Source organism: Sus scrofa, chromosome 8 (genome assembly GCF_054392235.1).
Source record: "Sus scrofa isolate SSC_HxYL_T2T_F1_AM1 chromosome 8, Sscrofa_HxYL_maternal_Yorkshire_Landrace_v2.0, whole genome shotgun sequence".
NCBI classification, from domain to species: domain Eukaryota; kingdom Metazoa; phylum Chordata; class Mammalia; order Artiodactyla; family Suidae; genus Sus; species Sus scrofa.
This window is the reverse complement of record NC_139390.1, coordinates 121,794,123-121,817,446: the sequence shown is the minus strand read 5'-3', so window position 1 is coordinate 121,817,446 and position 23,324 is coordinate 121,794,123. Positions and strand designations below refer to the sequence as shown.

At 36.9% G+C, this 23,324-nt stretch overlaps 1 long non-coding RNA gene across 2 annotated transcripts in view; it reads left to right on the top strand.

The window, feature by feature from the left end:
• Nucleotides 1-19,918, top strand: part of LOC106504749 (uncharacterized) — a 39,967-nt gene extending 20,049 nt beyond the window's left edge. Inside the window, exons 1-6 of one of the 2 annotated variants that reach the window (XR_014813257.1) lie at nt 4,788-4,923; nt 6,340-6,422; nt 11,407-11,525; nt 14,774-14,992; nt 15,540-15,697; nt 18,205-19,918. This is a non-coding gene — a long non-coding RNA (uncharacterized LOC106504749). Of the gene's footprint in view, nt 1-4,787; nt 4,924-6,339; nt 6,423-11,406; nt 11,526-14,773; nt 14,993-15,539; nt 16,776-18,204 lie in introns of those variants that run through there. The other variant, XR_002346840.2, reaches the window with a different exon arrangement.
• Nucleotides 19,919-23,324: the final 3,406 nt, after the last annotated feature.

Below are 23,324 nucleotides of genomic sequence, written 5' to 3'. Positions count from 1 at the left end.
CGGAAATAAATGTTAAAATAAGTTAAAAATATGAGTCTGTTTTTTTGCCTTTAAAAATTCAGAAATAACAGGGTCATACCGTAGAAAAAATTAAACAAGTCAGGCTAACTTTAGGTAATGCCTTTGTTGTGTGAGTACTTGGGGGAAATTGTGCAGGCAGTTGTCAAGTGCCTGTATTGAAAAGTGTATGAAATGGATAATTAGTTGCAGCCAATCCTTTACTTGACGAAGGTAGAGTAGAAGCCAGGGACAGTAGAGGGAGGTCAAAAGCATAAGCAAAGGTAAAATGTTGGGAGAAGTTGTGGATGTATTTTGAGGAAGAGTAGAGTTCAGTTTAGTTGGAGAGTAGAGTGTCATAGTGGAGAGAGATGGGTACCGTGGGAAGGACTTTGGAGTCACATAAAATACTGGTCCTGCTCTCACTTCAGAAAATAGAGTAACCTTTATGATCATCAGTTCCTTCATCCTAAAAGATGTTAATGTTCTTTCCCTATGTTCTTTTAAACTAATAATAAATGCCTACATTCACTGAAGTCTTACCATGCATTCAGCACTGTTCTAAGTGCAATAATTCTGTGAATTTTAATGCCTGTGTGAGACTCTTGACATTGATGACTTTATTAAACCCTCACCAAAATTCTAGGATATAAGATTTGTGAGGATAAAATGGAATAACATAATGCAGTGCTTGGCATATATATATATATCTCCCCGGAAAAATGCACTTCTTTAGCCATTCCATCCCTTCTCTTGTAAGTAAATCGTGGGAGTTAAGTGTGGAAGGAAACTTGAGCCAAACTGCAGAGGGGCCTTACTATTATTACTTTATTCAGCCAACAACTTGTGGTCTTTGAAGGTTTTGGAGCTGGGAAGTGACATGTTTATAGCTGTGATTTCCCTTTGCGAACAATCAAATCCTGGGGGTTGGATTTTTTTCTCATTGCTTCATCAACTTTTTGAGAGATTAAATTTTCAATGCCAGTTGCAAATTTATCAAGCATTCTTCTTTTAAAGAAATGAAACATCCCTCAGATGATGAGAGGGTCTCAGTAGCATCTTTGAGATCTGCTCATTTACTTGTCAATGTTAGGTTATTCACCCTAACCCTAACCCTAACCCTAACCTAGAGAGCTGAGCCAAAACTATTAGTCTTGACTGTCTTTCATGCTATTTTTTCCTGAAAAATATTGGGACACGCTTCACTATTTGTTTCCCACCTCAATCAGTTTAACAGTCTTACTTTTTTCTTCCCACTGTCTATCAAATACCACCGCAAAGCCCACTTTCAAGAACTCTGCTCTTTTTCTAGGAGGCACCAATTAGCACTTATTTTTGTATTGCTGGATGAATTTTAGTCTTCTTCATTAAACAGAGACCACTGAATGGACATTTTAAAATCTTTGAAAGTATTTCATATGTCTCTTCTCAATCTCTTCTTTCAGCCTTTTATCATTGCTATGTGTACAAACCACTGAATAAAATTTATAAGACAATAAAATAAATACTATCATCTCAGGATAAACCTCTTCATAAACCTAAGATAGATTCAAAGCTAGAATACTTGTAAACTCTCGAACTTTTAAAAAGTATACCTGTTCAAGGATTTGCTTGTTCTATTTTTAATTGAACAAGCTTGCTGTTAATTATATTATTTAATTGAAAGATTGTAAAGTCAAGATTAAAATTTAAAAATATATTTAAAACTATTGAAAGTCAAAAGGCTGATGAAAATTCACGAATATGTATTTTGTCAGTCTAAAGCAGAAGGATAGGAACCATGAATTGGAGTTCACAGATAGAATATCCCTTTCGTGACGTTGTAGAATATACTCAATATAGTAAGGTGGTTTGAAGGCCGTTTAGAAAAAAAAAAAAAAAATGCCCTGATCTGATTTCTCACAATTCTTGCTTCCTCCAGACAGATAGCTGCAGGTCCCTACTCAAAAGAAATACATAGTCACCATGGCTAACACGTGTGTTTCCAGATGCCGTTTCCACAAGTGAGTCTACACTAGTGGTGATGAATGGCCATGCTCTAAGGCTTTGTTTCAGTCCACTCAAACAGGAGGCAGTGAAGTTTAATGGAAAACATTGGGTTCTTCATGGCCAGAGCCTGTTTGCTTGTTTATTGTCTCGCTCTATTGTAAGCTGCATGAGGGCATAACCTGGTTTTGCCCCAACACTTCCTGGCACATAAAATGCACTCATACCAATATGAGGTTTTTTTTTGGAGTGACTTTGTGTTGGATCAGCATTTTAGTGTAATGCCTTTCAAACTGTGAAGAAGAACTCATTTGTTTTATTTTTCATTTTCCCATCTGCCTCATATTGATACTTTTATAAAATACAAAAAGTGAATTACTAGAAAATAAAATCTAAAGACAAAAAAAAAACTCTGATTTTTTTCATTGTTAGGTGAAATAGACACAACTTTTCTGTTAAGTTGTCTCAAGATTCCTAAATTCTTTTTCTTTACTTCTCTTGTTGAGAATGAGTAAAACAGTTTATGAACCAGCTGCTGTCAAAACAAACAAACAAACAAAAAAACCCACATTTTAAATAGCTCTCCTTCATTGGTACTTAGCCTAGCACTAACTAAACTTGGTCAATCTGTTTTAAACTCCTCATCCTTTGGGTTTGTTTGGTCATTTGTAAAACAGAGAACAGAGCTGATTCCTTAGAGGCTGGTACCTAGAGGTACACTGCTTTGTTCTTATATCCTGGTAAATCTAATCAGAACTTCTGAAGGAAGAGTATCTGAGAGCTATGAACCAACATCAGGCTCAGAGCTTCCTTTCACCATCTCCTAATCTGAGATGGATCCATAAAGCCTTTGTTCTGGAACCATGAAACTGACCCTTCACTGGGCTCATCTTTGAAAACTAATAAATGTTCCTTAGCATCTCGTCCTCCTCTGAAACATTGCATATTCCGTTTCCTGCTTTTTATTTTCTTTGTAGCACTTAGCAATAACATACTATTCATTTCACTTATTTATAATCTGTCTTTCTTAAATGTAAGCTCAGTCAAAGCTGAAATTTCAATCATTTTTTGTTCATTAGTGTGGGAAAAACACGCAATTGTACTTAACACATGATAGAGAGAATTTTTTGAATAATGAATAAGTGAATCTCAATTCATTTATATTGTCTCTTAATGATTTAATGTGATGACTCTTGCATGTTCACTACTTCAAGAATTTGGAATACTTCATTTTCCTTGAGTTTTACTATAGTTTTAGTGGAAAAATTCAATATTTGAGGAAATTTAAACACAACTTTGAAGCTTTTTCAACTTGGCTATTTATAATTCCAGGTGTATTTTCCCCTAATATTTCAAAAATGCTTTTAATGTGTGTCAAATTCAAAGTTCTCCTTCAAAAGCATAGTTTGGATTCATCTCAGTACAATAGAAAAATACAAACCAAATCTATTTTTAATGTAAAAAGCATGGTTTAAAAATATTCATATAAGTCATCAGGATTGAGTGGAATCATTTTATATTTTCTTTTCTTTCTTTTTTTTTCTTTTTTTTTTTTTTAAGAGCTGCACATGTGGCATCTGGAGGTTCCCAGGCTAAGGGTTGAATCAGAGCTGCAACTGCTGGCCGGCACCAGAGCCATAACAACACAGGATCTAAGTTGCATCTGCAACCTACTCCACAGCTCATGGCAACGCTGGATCCCCGACCCACTGAGCAAGGCCAGGGATCAGACCTGCGTCTAATGGAGCTAGTCTGATTTGTTAACCATTGAGCCACGATGGGGACTCCTCATTTTATATTTTCTAAAAAAAATTACTTTTAAGCTGAAAAAATGAACATGAGAAATTTCAATCTTAAGGGGATATATATATATATATATATATATATATATATATATATATACATATATATATATTTATGTATTTTAAAAAAATTAATGAGAAAAATTCAAGTATCTGTTTTCATATACTTATTCCAGTTCTATCTCAACCACATTTAACCATGACACTGTAGTATTGTCAGCAATAAAACCAAACTGAATTTTCTAATCCCACATTTATAGTATGCAGAGAAAAGGCACAAAATTCTTTTTATTTATGTCAAGCAGTCTTTAGTTTTCCTTTCAGGAAATTCAAACAATGCAACTAAATAAAACACAAATCTGCCTTATGATGTTGCCCACTACAGAAAAAAAAAAAAAAAGGAATTCAAACATATGTAAAGATATATAAACTTTAATTTTTTGGCCATATGTGCCTTAATAATTAAAAAAAAAAAACCTGGAGTTCCCGTCGTGGCTCAGTGGTTAACGAATCCAACTAAGAACCGTAAGGTTGCGGGTTCGATCCCTGGCCTTGCTCAGTGGGTTAAGGATCTGGCATTGCCGTGAGCTGTGGTGTAGGTTGCAGACGCAGCTTGGATCCCGAGTTGCTGTGGCTTTGGTGTAGGCCAGAGGCTACAGCTCCGATTCGACCCTTAGCCTGGGAATCTACATATACCACAGAAGCGGCCCTAGAAATGGCAAAAAGACCAAAAAAAACAACAAAAAAAGAACAAAACAAAGTTCCCATATGTTTTTTGTTCTTTTGTATTCCCATATTGGCCAGTCCACTTTTTATTTTTTTTTTTCCTTCTATTACCGGATTGTTTTATTTCAGTATTGCTATTTTTAATACAGTTTTTATGTTTAGCTATAATTTTGACTTTTCCACAAAAGGGCAATTTGTTTTTTATACCCATTTTAAGGTGTTTAAGTTAAACATTGAAAGGCAGGGGACTGATGGGATCGCGTATTCTCTCTTCCAGTGTTCCTCTTGCCTGCATACGCTCAAGAAGTAGAAATTTGATCCGTCCAAAACTGATGAAAAGTGAAACTGGACCTCTTCTTCCATTTGCTTATCTTGAATCCCTTCCCACCAAGAAAACTGACTTGATGGACAGGTGAAATTGAGAAGATGGTCATTGCGCATTTCATTTGCTTGGCTTAAGTACACCTCCCCTGCCACTCTCAGACCTCTATCTGCTTTGAGGAAGCTGCTTTGCTTTTTTTCCCCTCTAGGGTCGTCCTTAGGGTAAGTGCCCCTTGTTCAGGGCCTGAGACCCGGGGCCTGCATTGCAGAGCCTCATCTCAAGGCTCACATCTTTGGGGTCCCAGAGCCTAATGGGAGGGATTCTGCGTAAGTGTTTCTGCTCTGAAGACCCCAGCTCTTCTTTCAAAAATAATCTTGATTTGGAAGAAGACAGTGAAAAAAAAAAAAAAAAAGAAAGAAAGAAAGAAAACACACACACACACACATCCTGGTCATTGATCAAGCTGTATTCTTTAATCCAGTATTACCAATAAGAAAATCAGTATTTTGGCAAGGACTTAATGTCTATTTGACTAAATATTTATCTGATTAGTGATCTCAGTCAATTCAGCACATGGGGTTGGGATGAATAATCATATCAGAAAAGTGGTTAGAATTTTGGTAGGTGAATATAGGGAAGGAGATGCAGAAGGTGATTTGAGTAGAAGTGGACAGAGTGGTTACCTAGTTCTCCAGGGTGGGTTTATGAATGATAAATCTTTTATAACTGAACCATAGGATGCTTTGGGGAGCTTTAATGGAAAAACATTGAGTAAAATAGGGTAGAAATAAATATTAGTTTATATTTTATGTGATGAAGAACCATGGAAAAATTTTAACTGATATCCTCAGATACTTAAAGGATAAGTAAAAGATATGAGCAGTATGAAGGAAAGTTTAGGAGCAGGAATTGGAATAATGGGAGAAGGAGGGAAGGAAGAAAAATGAGAGAAAATTAGACGAGATATCTTATTCAGCTGAAGAGAAAAAAAAGTGAAAACTGAAGCATTTGGCATAGAAAAGAGTACATGTATTAGGAATGTATTTTAGTGTATTGGGGTGTATTTTAGAGGTAGAGAAATTGAAGTTAATTATTGATTGGCTGGGAAAAGTGCAGAAAAGAGAAGCAGAATTTGACAAATTTTTAAACCATATGAATTGGGAGAATGATATTTCATTAATCAAGTTAAATAATATATATTTTAATCCTTCCTTCCTTCCTTTTTTTATTTACCCTCTCTTCCTTCCTTTTTTCTTTCCTACTTTCCTTCCTCCCTTTTCTTAATTCTGTTGTGCTCTAATCTATTGAGCACATGCTAAGTACATCCTTTTTAATTTTAAGCTTTTCATTTAATCTTTGTATTAATAAAAGGAGAGAGATTTTAGTTAATTGGTTGCTGGATTAATTAATTAACTCAAGGCTCAGAGAGCTTGAGTAACTTGTCTAACTGGGGTGTGTGGGCACTTGGGTTGGAACCTAAATCAGTCATGTTCTTTGTTTTTAAAGGAAAACCGTTTCTCACCTCAGAGCACTCCTGACACCAAATGTATGCGTTTTCCATAAAAACTCCAGTTCTCTGTGGACCCCAAGTGAGTGTGCTACAATTTCATTCATTCTGAAACTAACTATTCAGAGTTAGCATAGATCCCCCAGGTTAAGGATTCAGTCCCACAAGACTGTCCCCCCACTTCAGATGGGTCTCCAGATTACTCAGACTTCTATCTGGCTTGGCTGCAAATTGCAGTTCCCATGACCACCCCTCCTTAGTTTCCGTAATTTGCTATAATGGCTCACAGAACATAGAGGAGTGCTTTACTTTCTGTTATAGGTTTATTATAAAGGGTACACATGGACAGTCAATTGAAGGAGTACATAGGGCAAGGTCTGGAAATATCCTGAGTGTAAGAGCTTCTGTCTCTGTGGAGTCTGGGATTTACCACTCTCCTGGCACATGGATGCGTTTCCCAATCTGGGAGGTCTTTGCTTAAGAGGTTTTTTTTTTGCTTTTTTAGGGCCGCACACTGGGCATATGGAGGTTCCCAGGCTAGGGGTTGAATCGGAGCTACAGCTGCCAGCCACAGCCACAGCCACAGCTCCAGATCCAAGCCACATCTGTGACCTACACCCAGCTCACAGTAACACCAGATCCTTAATCCACTGAGCAAGGACAGGGCTTGAACCCACAACCTCATGGTTCCTAGTCATTAGTTTCCACTGCGCCATGACCATGACGGGAACTCCCTGCTTAATAGTTTTTAATGGAAGAAGTTCCATTATTTAGTTGTGATTCAATAAATCATTGGCTACTGGCGATTAACCTGATCTCCAGCCTCACTCCCCTCTCTGGAGGTTTGGGGTGGGCCATAAGGTCCAGTCTTCTAATCACATTAGCATAAACTCAGGTATTTTTATGAATTAAAAATGATGTTCCTTTCACCCTTACCACTCAGGAAATTCCAAGGGTTTTAGAAGTTCTCTGCCGGGAAACAGGGATGAAGACCAAATATGTATTTCTTATTATGTCATAGTATCACAACTTTCATATGGTAATTTTTAGGAAAAGATGACTTTCATGTGAGGTGACTGCAACACTTCAGAGAAACCCAGAAAGAAGCTGGAAATGTGGGTTTGGGTGCTCAGGAAGAGACATGGATTTGGGAATCGGCTATAGAAATGTGAGGATAAAACTATGGGAATTGGGTGAATCATTAAGAGAATGTGAGAAAGTGAGCTGAAGGGACAGCTGATGAGAGGACCTTGGGCAATGTCCACATGGAAGGGCCCAGTGGAACACTCACAATTCCTCGGGGAATTTCTAGTGATTTAGTCCATGAATCACTGACTCAATTATACCTGATATTATAGAGAATTAAATTTTTTTTTAATTTCAGAAAAAGATTAAGATTAAAAAAATCATTAGAGATGTATTTAATTAATTAATTTTTGCTTTTTAGAGCCACACCCATGGCATATGAAGTTCCAAGGCTAGAGATCAACTCTGAGCTGCAGCTGCCAGCCTACACCACAGCCATAGCAACTCGGGACCGAGCCACATCTCAAGTCATGGCAACATTTGGTCCTTAACCCACTAAGTGAGGTCAGGGTTTGAACTTATGTCCTTATGATACTAGCAGGATTTGTTTCCACTCTAGGAACTCCCTAGAGATGTATTTGTAACAAATAAACTTTTACATTTATAGAATTATTAGAAGCACCTTTATTTACAAAATCACATCATGACCACTGGCATGGGGGGGTTGCAATTTGAAAATTGCCAAGCCAGTGACAAAAATTCATTTACTGAATATAATATTTCATTGGTTTGTTCATGACTTTATTTTTGTCTTTTGTCTTCGTGGCATATGGAGGTTCCCAGGCTAGGAGACAAATCGGAGCTACAGCTCCCAGCCTACCCCACAGCCACAGCAACCCCAGATCCCAGCCATGCCTGCGACCTACACCACAGCTCACAGCAATGCTGGATCCTTAACTCAATGAGTGAGGCTAGGGATCGAACCTGCAACCTCCTGGTTCCTGGTTGGATTCATTTCCGCTGCACCACAACAGGAACTCCTGTTCATGACTTTTTAATTTATCAACTATTTACTGATTTCATACCCTGCTCAAGGCAAGAAATGTATGTATTGATAAAAAGTAAGATTTCAAAAGTGCTATTAATAAAAATGCTTGGATATTTTTAAAATGCAATATTCCTCAAGATACACCTAACCAAATGTTTGCCTGGCCACAATCCTATGATGGAGTGTGTGTGACTTTAATAAGTTAAATTATACAGGATGGGCTGAATCATGTCTCCTCCACCCCCAATTCATGTTAAAAGCCCCAAATCCCAGTACGTCAGAATCTAATCATATTTGGAGGTAAGGTCTTTAAAGAAGTGAATAATTTAAAATGAGGCCCTAAGGGTGAGATTCAAGTTCAAATATGAGTTGTGTCCATATTAAAAGAGACCGAGGAACCAGGGATCTGGGCACAGAGGGAAAGCCATGTGACAAGTACAAGCTGAGAAGGCCTCGGGAGAAATCAACCCTGCTGGCATCTTGATCTTGGACTTTCAGCCTCCAGAACTGTGAGAAAATTAATTGCTATTGTTTAAGCTACCTAATCTGTGGTATGTTGTTATGGCAGCCCTACCAAACTGTGAAACTAGGAACTCACCTTTGAAGACAGTGAAACTTTTGCTGATATTAGGAGGGAGCATTTCAGGATTGAAAGTGTGGATAAATATGATTTAGATTCTGACAAAATATATTAGCCTCTTGAAAAATTTAAGCTGAAATTTAATGCGGCTTGGTGGGGGAGATGGGCTACACCAGGTCTCTGACCAATTACATGAGTTTTGTTTATTGAAGCAATGGGCAGAGGCCATGTTAATATTTAATCGTGAAATATCTTGCCTTTGGTGCATAGAGGAAAAAAAAAGCCATTTAGAAAAATTTTGGCTTTTCTCTTCTGATTTTATAACCATATCTATGGTGATAGGCAAAGCTATTTTGAAAAATAATGAACATATAAAATGCAAACCAGCTACATTTATCCTTCCACAAGAACTTGTAAAGATGCCTGAAAAGCACAGAAAAATGCTCCTTTTAATGTTTTTAGGAGGATAGCTTAAGGTTGTTTTCAAAGTTTCAAGATCCAAATGCAAAGGACTCCACTTCTTTACAAGTGGTTTAATCCCATGGGTTGTGTGGTTATAATCCAGATGACTCTCTTGAGGGGCAGGGAGAAGCAATGCCAATATTTTTTTTGTGTGTTGAAAGGACCATAAAGGAGAAACAGATCATACTTTGTGGGTTGATAAATAGCTCAACACACACAGCCAGAAGAATGAGCATTATGCACATTGCACAGCTAACCTTTTTTTTTTTTTTTTTTTTCCAAGGCAGAACTGAGGGAGAGGCGTTGCGGTTTTGCTCTTTCTCAGTTCTGATCCCTTGCTGGGTGACACGGCAAGGGTGAAAGGATATGTCAGAATTTAAAATGTGACATCAAAACAAAACGTTTAAAATAGGACAAAGATCTAGGTAGGGGACTGTATTTTTTTTCTCAATTTCCATTTTAAAATAAAAAATTGAAAGTGGCTTCAGAAATTATTTGAAGCAAAACATGGGTGGTCCCATTTAGAGGACATGTGAAAAGAAAACTGAAGTAGGAAAAATGTTGTGAAGAAACTGCTTTGCTTGGGCTGATTTTTTACTTGATAGATAACTTGGGGAAGGATCTATTTGCAGAAGAGCTCACTCTAATAGTGAGCAGGGAGTGCAGGAGAAGGGGATTTGTAGATAATAAAAGTATACCAGATGCCTGTGAAAATGCCGTTGTGAATACTCCGGGGAGTTCAAGAGCATTCACACACAGAGATCCTCTCTTCCTTTCTCTCTTGTTGTGTGAGGTATTCATTAACAGCGAGGGAGCACAAACTCACTTCACATGTGTATATGGGTGTGTGTGTGTATGTGTGATCACATATATATATATGTAATCCTGGGAGAACGTCACTGGTGATATTTTCTTTCCTCTTATCCTCCAGAATTGTCTGGTCTAGATTGGCCTAAATGAACTTTTATTTTCTCATGTAAATGAAAACACCATTTCTTAAACACATCAAAGCCCATTTGAATTGGGTCACATCATAATTTATTTTATCAAACAGACTTTAATTTTTCCCAGATTTAAAAAATTTCCAGATTATTCCAAATTTTGTGTGCCAAATTCTGCCCTCAGTTATGCACATGCAGCTAATTGCATGCACGTAACTGAGGGCAGAGTTTGACTTTTGCAGCTGAACGTTTCTGGAGCTCTGATTTATTTTCATGGAAAAGCACAGACTTTAATCTCTAAAAAAAAAAAAAAAAAAAAACTTCAAAATGATTTACATCACTTTTCCAAAGTTGCTTTCAGGCACTGATTAGTTAATCCACCACGCCCTGGTGTAATCACTCTTTATCTTTTTGCAATTAGACTAGTGTTACACAGATGACCTTTTATTTTTTTTGCTTAAAGCCACATAAGCCAGGCAGTGACAGAATTAAAACTGAGCATTCTGCGTTCTGTGATGATAGCTGGAACTATTTATTAACATTACATAATTGTGTGATGAATTTGTTTTCTTGATTGTTGCTTCTTATTATTCAAAATAATAATGGCTTTATAATATTTCTTCCCTAATTATAAAGGTAATAGAAATAACTTAAGAAATATGGAAAAGTGTAGGGAATAAGATAATCACCTGAATTCTAACCAGTACAAGAGGGCCGTTTATATGCCTCATCTTCTAGGAATGTACTCTTCTCCCCTAAATTTATGTTGATATTAGACATGTTATTTTAACCAGCATGTTTCACCAGGGAAATATTAAAAATATTTTCACATCAGGTAATACAGACACTCCTCTTTTAAGGCTCACACACTGTTCCATTGGACCAGCAAGTCTTCAACCAATCAGTTATTTTCACAAGAAGAAATACGATTCTTTACTATAAACTCTGTTGTTATGGACACATTTGTTAATTAAATTGATAACTGGAACTCTTTTCTCTTTTACCTAAGGCACAAATCTCAGATTACTACCAAATCTATTTGTTCTCTCTTAAAACTGTAATTCGAGTTGCATATCCATAGAATTATACTCAGACATGAAACTTGAAAATGTCATGGCATTGGAAAAGGTGAGTAACACAGGTATGTGAAGTCCTCAGAAGATTTTATTTTGTAAATTTTTTATCAATACCCAACTTTAATTGGATGTTCTTCTAAAAATCTCTGAACTAATATGGATTTTGAGTTTTATCTCCATTTCCTTTCCTTAGCAGTTCTTAGGAGATTCGAATAAGCAATGGAGTAGAAAGTCTCGGATAATCTGTACTTGGGGCAATTAATTACCAAACATTAAATTTGGAGTGAGGTGTTTATATTTACATAAATAGCATTTGAAAAATTAAGAGGAAACTCCATATTGGCTCTGTATGTTACTATTTTATTTTTTGTTCCTCTTACTCCTAACCTCCTAATATACTTCTATACTCCTGCCTAAAAATTCAGATCTATTATCAGCCTCGTATTCCTCTTCTGATCTTCTTCCTTGTAGCCTACTCAAGGACATTGTTCTAGCAATGTTCCGTTCTCCCTCTCTCAGTGTCAAATTTTCCCTCTATTGAATTATTTTCATAAATGTATAAATGTACAATTTTTCCTTTATCTTAAAGATATTTATCTTTATTCATTTTCTATCCCACCTACCACCCCATTTCTTGGCTCCCTTTTGGAGCAAAATGATTTTCTTTATTCTCTGATTTCAATTCTTCTTTCTCTTTTAATGCAAACTAATAGGGCTTTCTCCTTCACAAGTCTTCTTGAGCTCACCCATGACCTTCATAATCTTAAATATTATAGTCAGTTCTCAATCCTCATCTTACTTGACCTGTTGGTATCATTTGACACATTTGATCACTCCCTCTTCCTTAGTAAAGAAATTAAGCAAGTTTCTAGAATGCCATTCTTTCTTAGTTTTTTTTCCCATCTTGCTGGTTGCACCGTCTCAATTTCCTTGGCTGGATTTTCCTCCCCATCTTCTTAATTTGGAATATTAGATTATTCTCTTTTCTCCTCCTTTTTGTCTACATTCATGGCCTTAAAAACATCTATATGATAATTACTCTCATGTTCACACCTCTAGGACCCATCTGTCTTTCAGACTTAATGTTCATATATTCAGTGAAATTTCCATTCGGTATTCAGTACCACTCAAACTCAACATGTCCAACAATCAACTCCTGGTGTTTCTCACCTACCCACAATTCTGCTTCACTAATCTTAGTTCTGGCAATTCTTTCCCTACTGTTGCTTATGAAACTAGAAAGCCATCTTTGGCTTTCACACCCCACATCTCATCATTCAGGAAATCTTGTTAGCTCCAGTTTCAAAACACATTCAGAATCTGCCCATTTCTCAGCCCTTCCACTCAGTCACTAGAATCCCAAGACAATTTCACCATTACTCTTGTCTTCTCAGAGTCTCTTCTCAACAAATAAACCAGAGCGAGCATCTTAAAACTTGAATCATACCATGGCACTTATCTCCTCAAAATCCTGAAATAGCTCCCCATTGTACTCAAAGAAAACACTGTGATGATCCATAAAATAGCTACAATGTTAGGACCTTCTATTTCCTCTCTGAATTCTCCTACTACTCTGTCCTTTGTTCAGACTCCTGCAATCACACCAGGCTATTTGCGATTCCTCACATATGCCAGGAACTCTTCCACCTTGAGATCTTTTCTTTGCATATGCCTTTGACCTGTAACGTTCTCCTAGATATCGGCATGGACAACACTTTTGTCTCCTTCAAGTCCGACTAAATCCCACTTTCTAAATGAAGTCTACATGACCACGTCATTTAATACTACAACCCATCTCTTCCATCTTTGGCATTTCCTGTCTATCTTATCATACTCTGCTTTGCGGTGTGTGTTTCATAACATTTATTATCTTTGAACATACTCTATTTGGTTAAAAATTAAAATTTGTTTAATTTTTCTGCCTCCCACTGGAATATAATCCTTGAATATAAACTTGGGGATAGGGATCTTTGTTGTGAGTGGTAGAATTATGGGTAATTATCCCATTATTAAAATTATAAATAGAGGAATTACTGTTGTGGTTCAGTGGTAATGAATCCATAAGGATGAGGCTTCGATCCCTAGCCTTAGTGGGCTAAGGATCTGGCATTGCCATGAACTGTGGTGTAGGCCAGCAGCTGTGACTCTGCTTTGACCCTTAAGCCTGGGAACTTCCTTATGCCACAGGTACGGCTCTAAAGAGCAAAAAGAATCCCCAAAACAAAAACCTATAAATAGAATAACTAACCAAAAAAGCAAATTATGAATACACTAATGATGAGAATATGTAGAATATGTCACAGTTGATTGTGGTTAATCTAATTCTGTGCATGTGATTCAGGGGAAAAAAAAAGGAGAAGCAGGGTAAAAAGGAACCATTAAGAGGAAACAGTGTAAACTTAGTGTTTTTAGTTTATAAATTTTTCTACTCTTTGAGAGATTTGAGGAGAGGACTGAAGAGGCTATAAATGTTGCTGTCTGAATCTTGATTTAAGATTGGTTAAGTATTATGCTAATTTTAGGATAAAAAGGGAAAATTTTGGCTTTGAAATGTAAACATATAGATCATTGGCCCATCCTATTAACGCTGCTGAAATTTCCCTACAGCTGTAGCTGATTAGCAACTAAAAATGTCAAAGTTTATTTTGAGAATATTGAGGACTACTCTAGGGTCTTGAAATAATTAGTTGCTCAAGTCCTCATTAAGAAATAGAGCATATACAAAGCTATAAAACTTGGCTAGTCAAGAAAGCAAAATGCTTTTGAGCATTTTATTCAATGAGGTAAATTAGCATGCTTTGTTCCAATTGGTTAACCAAATGTTGAAAGTATGGCAGACTACTTTGGAAGGAATGAAAATTTCCCCAGCTGGAAGAGGAGGAGGGGAGGGGCAGTGAACTGCCAGGCCCTCGTTTTATTGCAAAGACTAATTGCTTATGTCCACCGATTGTGTTGCCAATTATTTGTTGTAAAAAAGAATAGTCTCTGAGAACTTGCTTAAAATATGATTTAATTTCAGCATTTGATGAAGCACCTAATGTTGGCTGTAAAACAAGAGAAAATATTTAGATATAAAAAAAAAATGAGGTTGAAATTCTTTAAGCTTTAAAGTGTGAGGTAGTTTGTATTTTATTGGGGGTTGAGGAGCCTCAAATAAAATACTCTGCTTTATAATGGTAAACTAATTTATCAGATAGATGGAGATGAAAATGCAAGCTTTATTGTTAATCAAAATCTGATCTGAAGAGAGCGCTTGGATATGCAGCCACAATAGCCTTCCTAACACTTTGCCACTTTCAGAGACATTTATTCAGCTGGCATAAGTAATGTTTGATGAAGGCAGATCTCCCTCATGGGTCAGGATGTGTACCACCTACCACATGACATGCAGACCTGAAGGCAGGGCCCTTGCATAGACGGCTCCAGAGAGAAAAAGAAGGGAAAGGCTGAGTTGACTTGCTCAGTGATTTCTTCTACATCCACCAATTTGACCAATTGATTCTTCTCCCAGAAGAAAAGGTAAGTCAGGGTAGAAAGAAAGAAACCCTTCAGGGTTTCCCCAGCTGGAAACGGGGAATGGAGGCTATATCTGCCCCCTACCCCAACACACTTTACTCATCACATATGCGTGATCTATTATGTTAATAGCAATTATTCCATGAGTTTCAACATGTGTGTTAGTGGGAAGGGGAGAATGGGGATTATTAAATTTCAAAATTTCTACCTCCATTTTTCAGACAAGTATTCAGAGAATTGCAAATCAGAGTCTCAAAATTGTTGGCATGTACACTGCTGTGAATTCATGTTTATGAGTTTGATGGCTCAGCCATGGATGACGGAGAAAGAGGAAAATGCAGCAGTGCTTTCATTAATGAGCAGAGGCCAGAATGTTGAGAAAATCCTCTGACTCTGCTGAAGGCAGTACTGCTGCCATCTGCTGGACTCTGAGTAGGAGAGCCCCACAGTGATAGGAGTCAGTTCAATTTCTCACCTCCCTCCTACTTAGCAGGCATTATGCTATGCGCCAGGTAAGGGCATCTAAAGAGAGTATGTTCTCTGACCTTAGGAAGCTAAGAATTTAACAGAGAAGAGAGACCTCCCTCAGGAGGCTGTGATAAGAATGGCCCTACTGGGAGAACCATGAGATGGTGGGATCCACTGCCAAGAGGAGTATCAGGAAAAGACTTATGGAAGAGGTGACCTGAGTTTGTGCTGGATGCAAAGGTAGGGCGTTCAACAGCGAGAGATGGGGAAAAGGGACTTTTAAGTAAACGCTGCTCCAAACAACTTGATTCTGTTCCCTCATGAAGAGTCTAATGAAAGTTCTTCCTCTTTTTAGAAATAATCTCTCTATTTCTCTCTTGTGATTGGCCTTTCTTTTGTTTATAATTGTTCTCATCTGTTGTTCATATTTTTTACTAATATTAATGCTAACGGTGGAAATCATGGGTTTTGTATAACTAGCACGATATGGCCTCCCTCGCAATGGCCCTATTGGCTATCTCCTGTGCTCTGCCCTGAAAAACATGAGGAGACTGCATTTCAGTGAATTTCTTTGGTCTGTGGTTTACCATAGCATAAGTTTATGAGGTTGAGTTTTACAAATTCAATTTTAATCAGATATTATTTTTGTCCTAAGCACACTCTTAATACCACAAATAAAGCTTTCACCAGTTTAGAAGCCACCTATAACTCAATAAATGTAATTAGGTTTAAATGATGCTGAGATTTCACACGGTCCCTGCTCAGCACTTGTGATTTTATATTCTGGGCCTCTGGTGTTAGAATAGTGGTCAACTAGATATTTCCCCATTATAAGCTGCAGTATGTTAAGGACCCAGCAATTTAAAAAGTAATAATTTTTGATTTGGCAACAGCAGAATAAAATGAAACCATTGCCAGCATTAAGATTGACATGACAGATGGTACTTTCAGGTTGCAGATGTGAATGTACATTGGAGCTATTTTGCCTGAATTTCATTTGACTTTCCTGTGGTCGTTGAAATGGGTATCTTTCAATCTTTGTGTCAGAGGAAGTTGCTTTGTATGGGACTCGAGTGATAAACCTGTCAAGTACAATGAAGTTTGTGATTCCACTGGGCCCCATGATAAAAATTGGGTTTGAACCTGCCAAACTCAGTGAATTTGGCTGATTCTGGGGATAGGACTTACCGCATAGATTTGGATAATGCCTACACATATGTTTAAAATAACCTTGCTTCAAATATGTTTGTGTTTAAGACTCCTTCAGTAAAGGATTTGTAACCGTAAATAAATACAATGGAAAACAAGTTTAAACAAACGGTTTAAATTTATTTATCCATTTAGTGTTTGAAATACTCTATTCTCCACCCAAAGCTACATTTCCTTCTACCACCATCTCTCCTTTTTAAATCCAAAATGTTCTTAACATTAATTTAGAAGATGTGTAAAGCCAGGCCAAGGAATCCGAGACAAGACTATAAGATTCAGTTAGAAAGTGTAAGGAAATAAGCCAAATTGGAAGCTATGCCAGTCCCCTGGATGATGTGGAAATTCTGGATAAAGACACTGCTTTGGAGATGTAACAGACTGGAAGTGACGACATCTTCTTGTTGAGCCACAGAGTCACAATATTTTCCTGGCCTTGGGTACCTTGCAGTTTATCTGGAGAGATATGGCTTGTTTGGATGAAAATGAATGATAATACATTTTATCAAAATATCAGGTGCTGGGCCAAAGAGTGGGGCAGATAACAGGTGTACAACATCAAGGGCTAATGTGATTGGGAACAGATTATGAAGAGGGTAGGATTTAATTTAGGTCTGACTCTCAAATTTTGTTTTTAACTTGGGGAATCTCATAAAGGTGGAATTGAAGTGTGTATAGTGCTTAAGCTGAACAGGTGTTAATAATCTTGCAATAACTACCATTTGTTAAGAACTATGTATCAGACATTGAGGTCAGGTGCTTGCATTATTTTACTCAATCTTTGACTAAATAGTACTTTAGTCAATTTTCTGTGACTTAAATACTATTTCCTCCCAATGTCCCAGATGGCAACTTCAAGGACCCAAAATCACATAGCTACTATAGGATAGAGTCCAGACTCAAGGCAAAACCAGTCTGATTCCAAAGTCCAAATGCTCAACGATGCTGTTAGTGCCAGCCTATAGCTAATGAACAATTATGGGCAAGTTGTAGTAAGGCAGTCAAGGTTATGGTACAGAGAATTTCTTTCCTAACATGAAGCATATGTTAGTTTGGAAAGAAATGTCCCACATGGTAATTGTAAAAACGACTTAACAAACAAAAGAATGTTTATCACATAATGTCAAATGTAAAAAGAATATAATAAAAGTGTACATGGTGTTTACAATTAGGTCAAAACTCTGCATATAGACAAAACCCTTTTAGAAAAGTTTCAAAGGAAAATAGTTTTCTTGGAATGGTAAGAGTCATAGTTAATTTTTTATTTGAAACTCTTTTACAGTGTTGAAATTTCATCATTAAGATTTTTATAAATTAAATTAGAAAGATTAAAGCTATTAAACTAAGCCAGTGAGAGAAATGTAAACCTTGGTGCTGGAAAGTGAAAATTTTCATTCTCAAGTGAAAATTACAGCTTGTTTGGAAACATTAAATCAGTTTGGGAGGTCAGGACATAATTGAAACTCTGGCAGATAAAGTTGAGTTTATGAGGGGTGAATTTTTAATTCTTTTACTAGGAAATGTCTATCTTTCCTCTTCAGAAATCTGCATTAAATTTGCCATTTCAGAAGATGAGAATGGTTATGGAATAGGACCTCATACTCCTGCTTTCGTCTTCACGCACCTGGCTCTGAGTCCCCTTCCCCGCCCCTCCAATTTAGCAATTAGGCACCTTCCACTCTTGCTGAGTTCTCTTCCACCACACCTGGTGTCTGAGCAACTCCGCTTGACTTCCAGGACTCAGAAAGGAACAAGAGCTTTTTCAAAGGGAAGAGAGAAATGGTGTGAGTTTTTTTCAGGCTGTAATAGTTTCTTGAGTGTGAGAACTGCTTGATGATTCTAAATGCTCGAAGGAGGTATAGTTGAAAGGTCTCAGGAAGCTGAATTTGAATGTGTTGGTAGAATTTACAGTTTTGTTTTGACTCCTTTTTCTTTAGGGACAGTGAAAAATTGTAAATCATCTTATCCTCCTCTTTTTTTTTTTTTTTTTGTCTTTTTGCCATTTCTTGGGCCACTCCCGCGGCACATGGAGGTTCCCAGGCTAGGGGTCCAATCGGATCTGGAACTGCTGGCCTACCCGGAGCCACAGCAACACGGGATCCGAGCTGCATCTGCAACCTACACCACAGCTCACGGCAACGCCAGATCCTTAACCCACTGAGCAAGGGCAGGGACTGAACCCGCAACCTCATGGTTCCTAGTCGGATTCATTAACCACTGCGCCACAACGGGAACTCCTTTATCCTCCTCTTTTTAACTAACCCACCTAATTTAGGATTACTCTCTATTCCCTTTGCAAATATACTGACTTACACTACTCCACGGAGAATGTCCAAGCATTGGTACAGTCTAGTACACTCCCCCTCACTTCTTTTGCATCATCAACAACCAAACCTGCACAGGCAAATAGTACTTATTATTGGGGTTTTATTATTTATTTATTTATTGCTTTTTAGGCTCACACCTGCAGCATATGGAAGTTCCCAGGCTGGGGGTAGAATGGGTACTGCAGCTGCCAGCCTACACCACAGCCACAGCAACGTGGGATCCAAGCCGCATCTGTGACCTATGCCACAGCTCAGGGCAATGCCGGATCCCTAACCCACTTAGTGGGGCCAGAGAGGGAACTCACATCCTCATGTAAACCAGTCAGGTTCATTACCGCAGAGCCACAAAAGGAACTCCATGGGTTGTATATTTTAATAAAGTATTGCCATGCACTTATGAAATATGTGTGCAAAGTAAATGAAAGTTGTAAAAAATGAAGTTGGATAGTATTTTGTGAAGCCTACAGGTGTGCAGATAAAAGCAATGATAATGAATTAGTTTTGGAAGAGATGGGTTTCTAAAGAAACTTTAGAGGGATTATGTGCTCAGATTTTATTGCAAGTTTAAGTTTTTGCTTTAAGGAAACAGATTTTAGAAAGAGTGTGAGAAAGCCATTATTTGCCATAAATTTGAAGAATGGACCAGACTCTACATAAACAGATTTGCCCATGAATGTACATGCTTGTTTGAACTAAAATAAAATCTTAAAGGTATGTAATTTTTATTATGATTCCCCAATGTGATTTTTTAGAAAATTGATAACTGACCATTGCCTGTCTCATACATGAGAGATGAGAGAGCTTTGATCACATCACCTTGTATTCAGTGGTAAAGGCATAGCACGTTAAATGGCAACATTAGAAGTAAAGAGTTGGATATTTTGAAAGGTCCTTAATCATTTTGAACCTCTTTGAGAGCTATATTCAATTAATACTAAAAATACTAAACCTGCTTTAGTCCTCCCTTTTTCATTAATTCTCCAATGGTGGAGACTAGCTGTTAAACAAATACACATTCTCCTCATTCTTTTCCAAACTGACCCAGAGGTTTCAGCTGCATGTACAGCCAGCTGAAAGTTAGAAGACCTTATTTCCTGACCTTTATTGCTGCTGGTGCTAGGTGTGACCTCGTGTATTTGTTTTCTATGGCTGCTGTAACAAATAAGAACACATGTAGTAGTTTAGAATAACGTAAATTTGTTATATCCTGGTTCTGCAGTTCAAAAGTCTGGGATAGCTTGCCTAGTTTCTCTACCCTGGATTTTACAAAGACAAAATCAAGGTGTCAGTGGCTGTGCTCTCTTTGGATGACTTTGGGAGGAATTCACATCCAAATTCGCTCAGGCTGTTGGCAGAAACTAGTGTCTTGAATTTGTAGGATGGGAACCCTGTTTCCTTGCTGGCTGTCAGCTTCAGGCTACACTTAGCCCCTAGAGGCCTCTCACTGGTGGTTGCATGTGGGTCCCTACATCTCAGGGCCAACAGAGATGTGTGTGTTGAGTCATGCTGGGAATGTCTCTGACTTCCTCTTATGCCATTGCTTCCTTTTGCCTCCAGTTAGAGAAAGTTCTCCACTTTTAACTGCTCATATGGTTAAATTGGCCCCACTTTAATAATCTCCCTATTTTAAGGTCTGTGACCTTAATTATGTTGGAAAAGTCCTGTTTGCCATGCAACTTAACATATTCACAAATTCCAGGGATTGGGGTTGGGCGTTTTGGGGGAGCCGTTCTGTTTACCACAATGGATGATTTTGGAATTCTGGCTAATGAATGGAACTAGAGGTGTTGTGAAGGACTCATGGAAGTTCTCTTTAAAGGAGGGATGCCTTTTTCATTCTGTGCTCACCCTGCTGAGTGCAGTCTCCTTGAAACCTGAGGCAAGGACCACATCCCAGGGATGGGAGAAAGGAAAGCTGAAAGGACCTGAAATCTTTTGAAAAGTCAGTTCATAAGTCCTGGGTTGCCTAGCTCTCTGGATTCTTTCAATGAAAGAAAAACTTTTTATTAAATCCCTATTATTTAAATTTTCCTGTTATGTATGGTTGAACCTACTGCTGAGAAATATGTCCTCCAAACTTTGTTCTTTTATATTATTTTTAAAACATTAAAAAATTAATTAAATTTAATTTTTATTAAAGTATAGTTGCTTTGCAGTGTTGTGTTAGCTTCAGGTGTACAACAATGTGGTTCGGTTAAACATACACATGCATCTATTCTTTTTTCAGATCCTTTAACCTTATAGCTTATTACAAAATATTGAGTAGAGTTCCCTATGCTATACAATAGGTCCTTGCTTGTTATCTATATTATATATAGTAGTATGTATATGTTAATCACAAACTCCTAATTTATGCTTCCCCCTTCCCCTTTGGTAACCATAATTTGTTTTCTGTGTCTCTGGGCCTATTATTGGTTTGTAAATAAGCTCATTTGCATCATATTTTTCCTAGATTCCACATGTGAGTGATATCCTATGATTTCTTAGCTTATTACAATATCTATAGCATAGATTGACAGAATTAAATATATTTGGCTTCTCAACTCATTATATTTAATATGAATAATAACTGTTATCCAAGGTTTTGAAATGACATATTCATATATAGTTATAAAATATTTATTGCTTGTGAGATAAATTCATTTTTCTTAATAATGCCTGATTCTCTTCTCTGTTTAAAATGACATTCCATGCATTTAGGTTTAGTTATTTTTCCACTAGAGTAAAAAATAGACAAGTTTGACTGTAAGTCTGAAGCTAAAATAGACAGGAAGTGCCCCATTTTGGTTTAGAGGATATGTTCAAACTTTAAGAAAAGAATACTAAGACTTAATGAAAGGCTCATTATCATAAATCTTATTCATTTAATCAATTGCTTTCCATATTGTCTTAAAACATTTTCTTATAAGGTAAACATTAGAAGAATATGCATTATCCCCAATTAAACAATGCATACTATTCATTTGCCTTGTTTATTTTGAAAACATTGACAGTTTTCAGAAATTTAAATATCCTTTAAAATGAATTATCTAGGACATTTCTGGTACTTCCATAGGCTTATATGGATATATATTTGTAAACTGTAGATAATAAAAAAGGACTATTTCTTAAATTTGGACCTCATTAAAATGACCCTGATGACAAAGAACTTTTTAAAAAATTGCTGTAACTACCTAGCCTTTTCAATTAACTGCTATTTTAAACACTAGCCATGAGCAGTGTTTCAAGAATATTTTCTGGGACTAAAACTTCCTTGAGAATCTGATGAATGCTATAGCTCATCTTCCCAGAAAAATGCCCATATATTCTCACATGAACACTTTTTAGGCAATTTAATGAAATAGTCATAGACCTTGTGAAATCTAACGTAAAACTTGTGTTAAGAACCCTGAGGTATGTTGAATTCGGAAGGGTCTTACACACAAATTTATAGACTATATGAACTATCTTGTTTCCAAAATAGGAGGTTACTAAGCAGTTAACCATTAATACCTGGATTTTTAAACATGCTACTGAAATATTCTCCAGCATTCTGAGTTACCAAAAAGGTTACATGTTTTAAAACCACTTTAACAAGATAGGCATTTGTGCATATACAGCTTGTGTCCTCTTTTTCTCTTTTTAAGATTCTGTCGCTCTGTTCTACCAACAAAGAAAGACGATAGCATACTCCATAGCGGAACCTTTCTGCGATAATGGAAAGGAAGCAGTAGATAAATATATTTTCCTGTGGTCCAAAGTAAGCCCACTGAATACAGAAGTTATTGTTTTTAATTGTAAAAATAATATTGGAAACTTTTTTTTTGACCTCAATTTACCTTTGGACCTTTATCTCCAGGTAAAGTTCTCATAATTTTTATTTTTCTGAAATGATTGAGTTTTTGATATTGAATTTAGCATTCCTGACAAGTTTTGTACAGCTTTTTCAATTCATCAAAGCATTCATCTTTGGCTGTAATGTCCCCTCTTTCTAGATTTTGTGTAACTTTATGTGCTCATCAGAGACCACAATGTTTGTTTAGATCAGTGCTTCTCAAACTTTGTCTCAGGATCCCTGTACACTCTTTAACATTATTGAAGATAGCAAAGATTTTTACTGTATTAGAAACTAAAGCAGAAATTTTAAAATGCTATTGCAAAACAGGACTACAGAGTGTACCAACTTTTTTTTTTATGTTTACAAGTAGACAAAAGGAAAACTCTAAGATTTCAAAATAATGATTTATGGATGATAATAAGGTTACAGAGATTATAGCAGATATAAAGTGAAGAAAGCTAGGAAGGCCACAGACATATGGAGAACAAACTGAATTAATTTCTGAAAATGTGCGTAT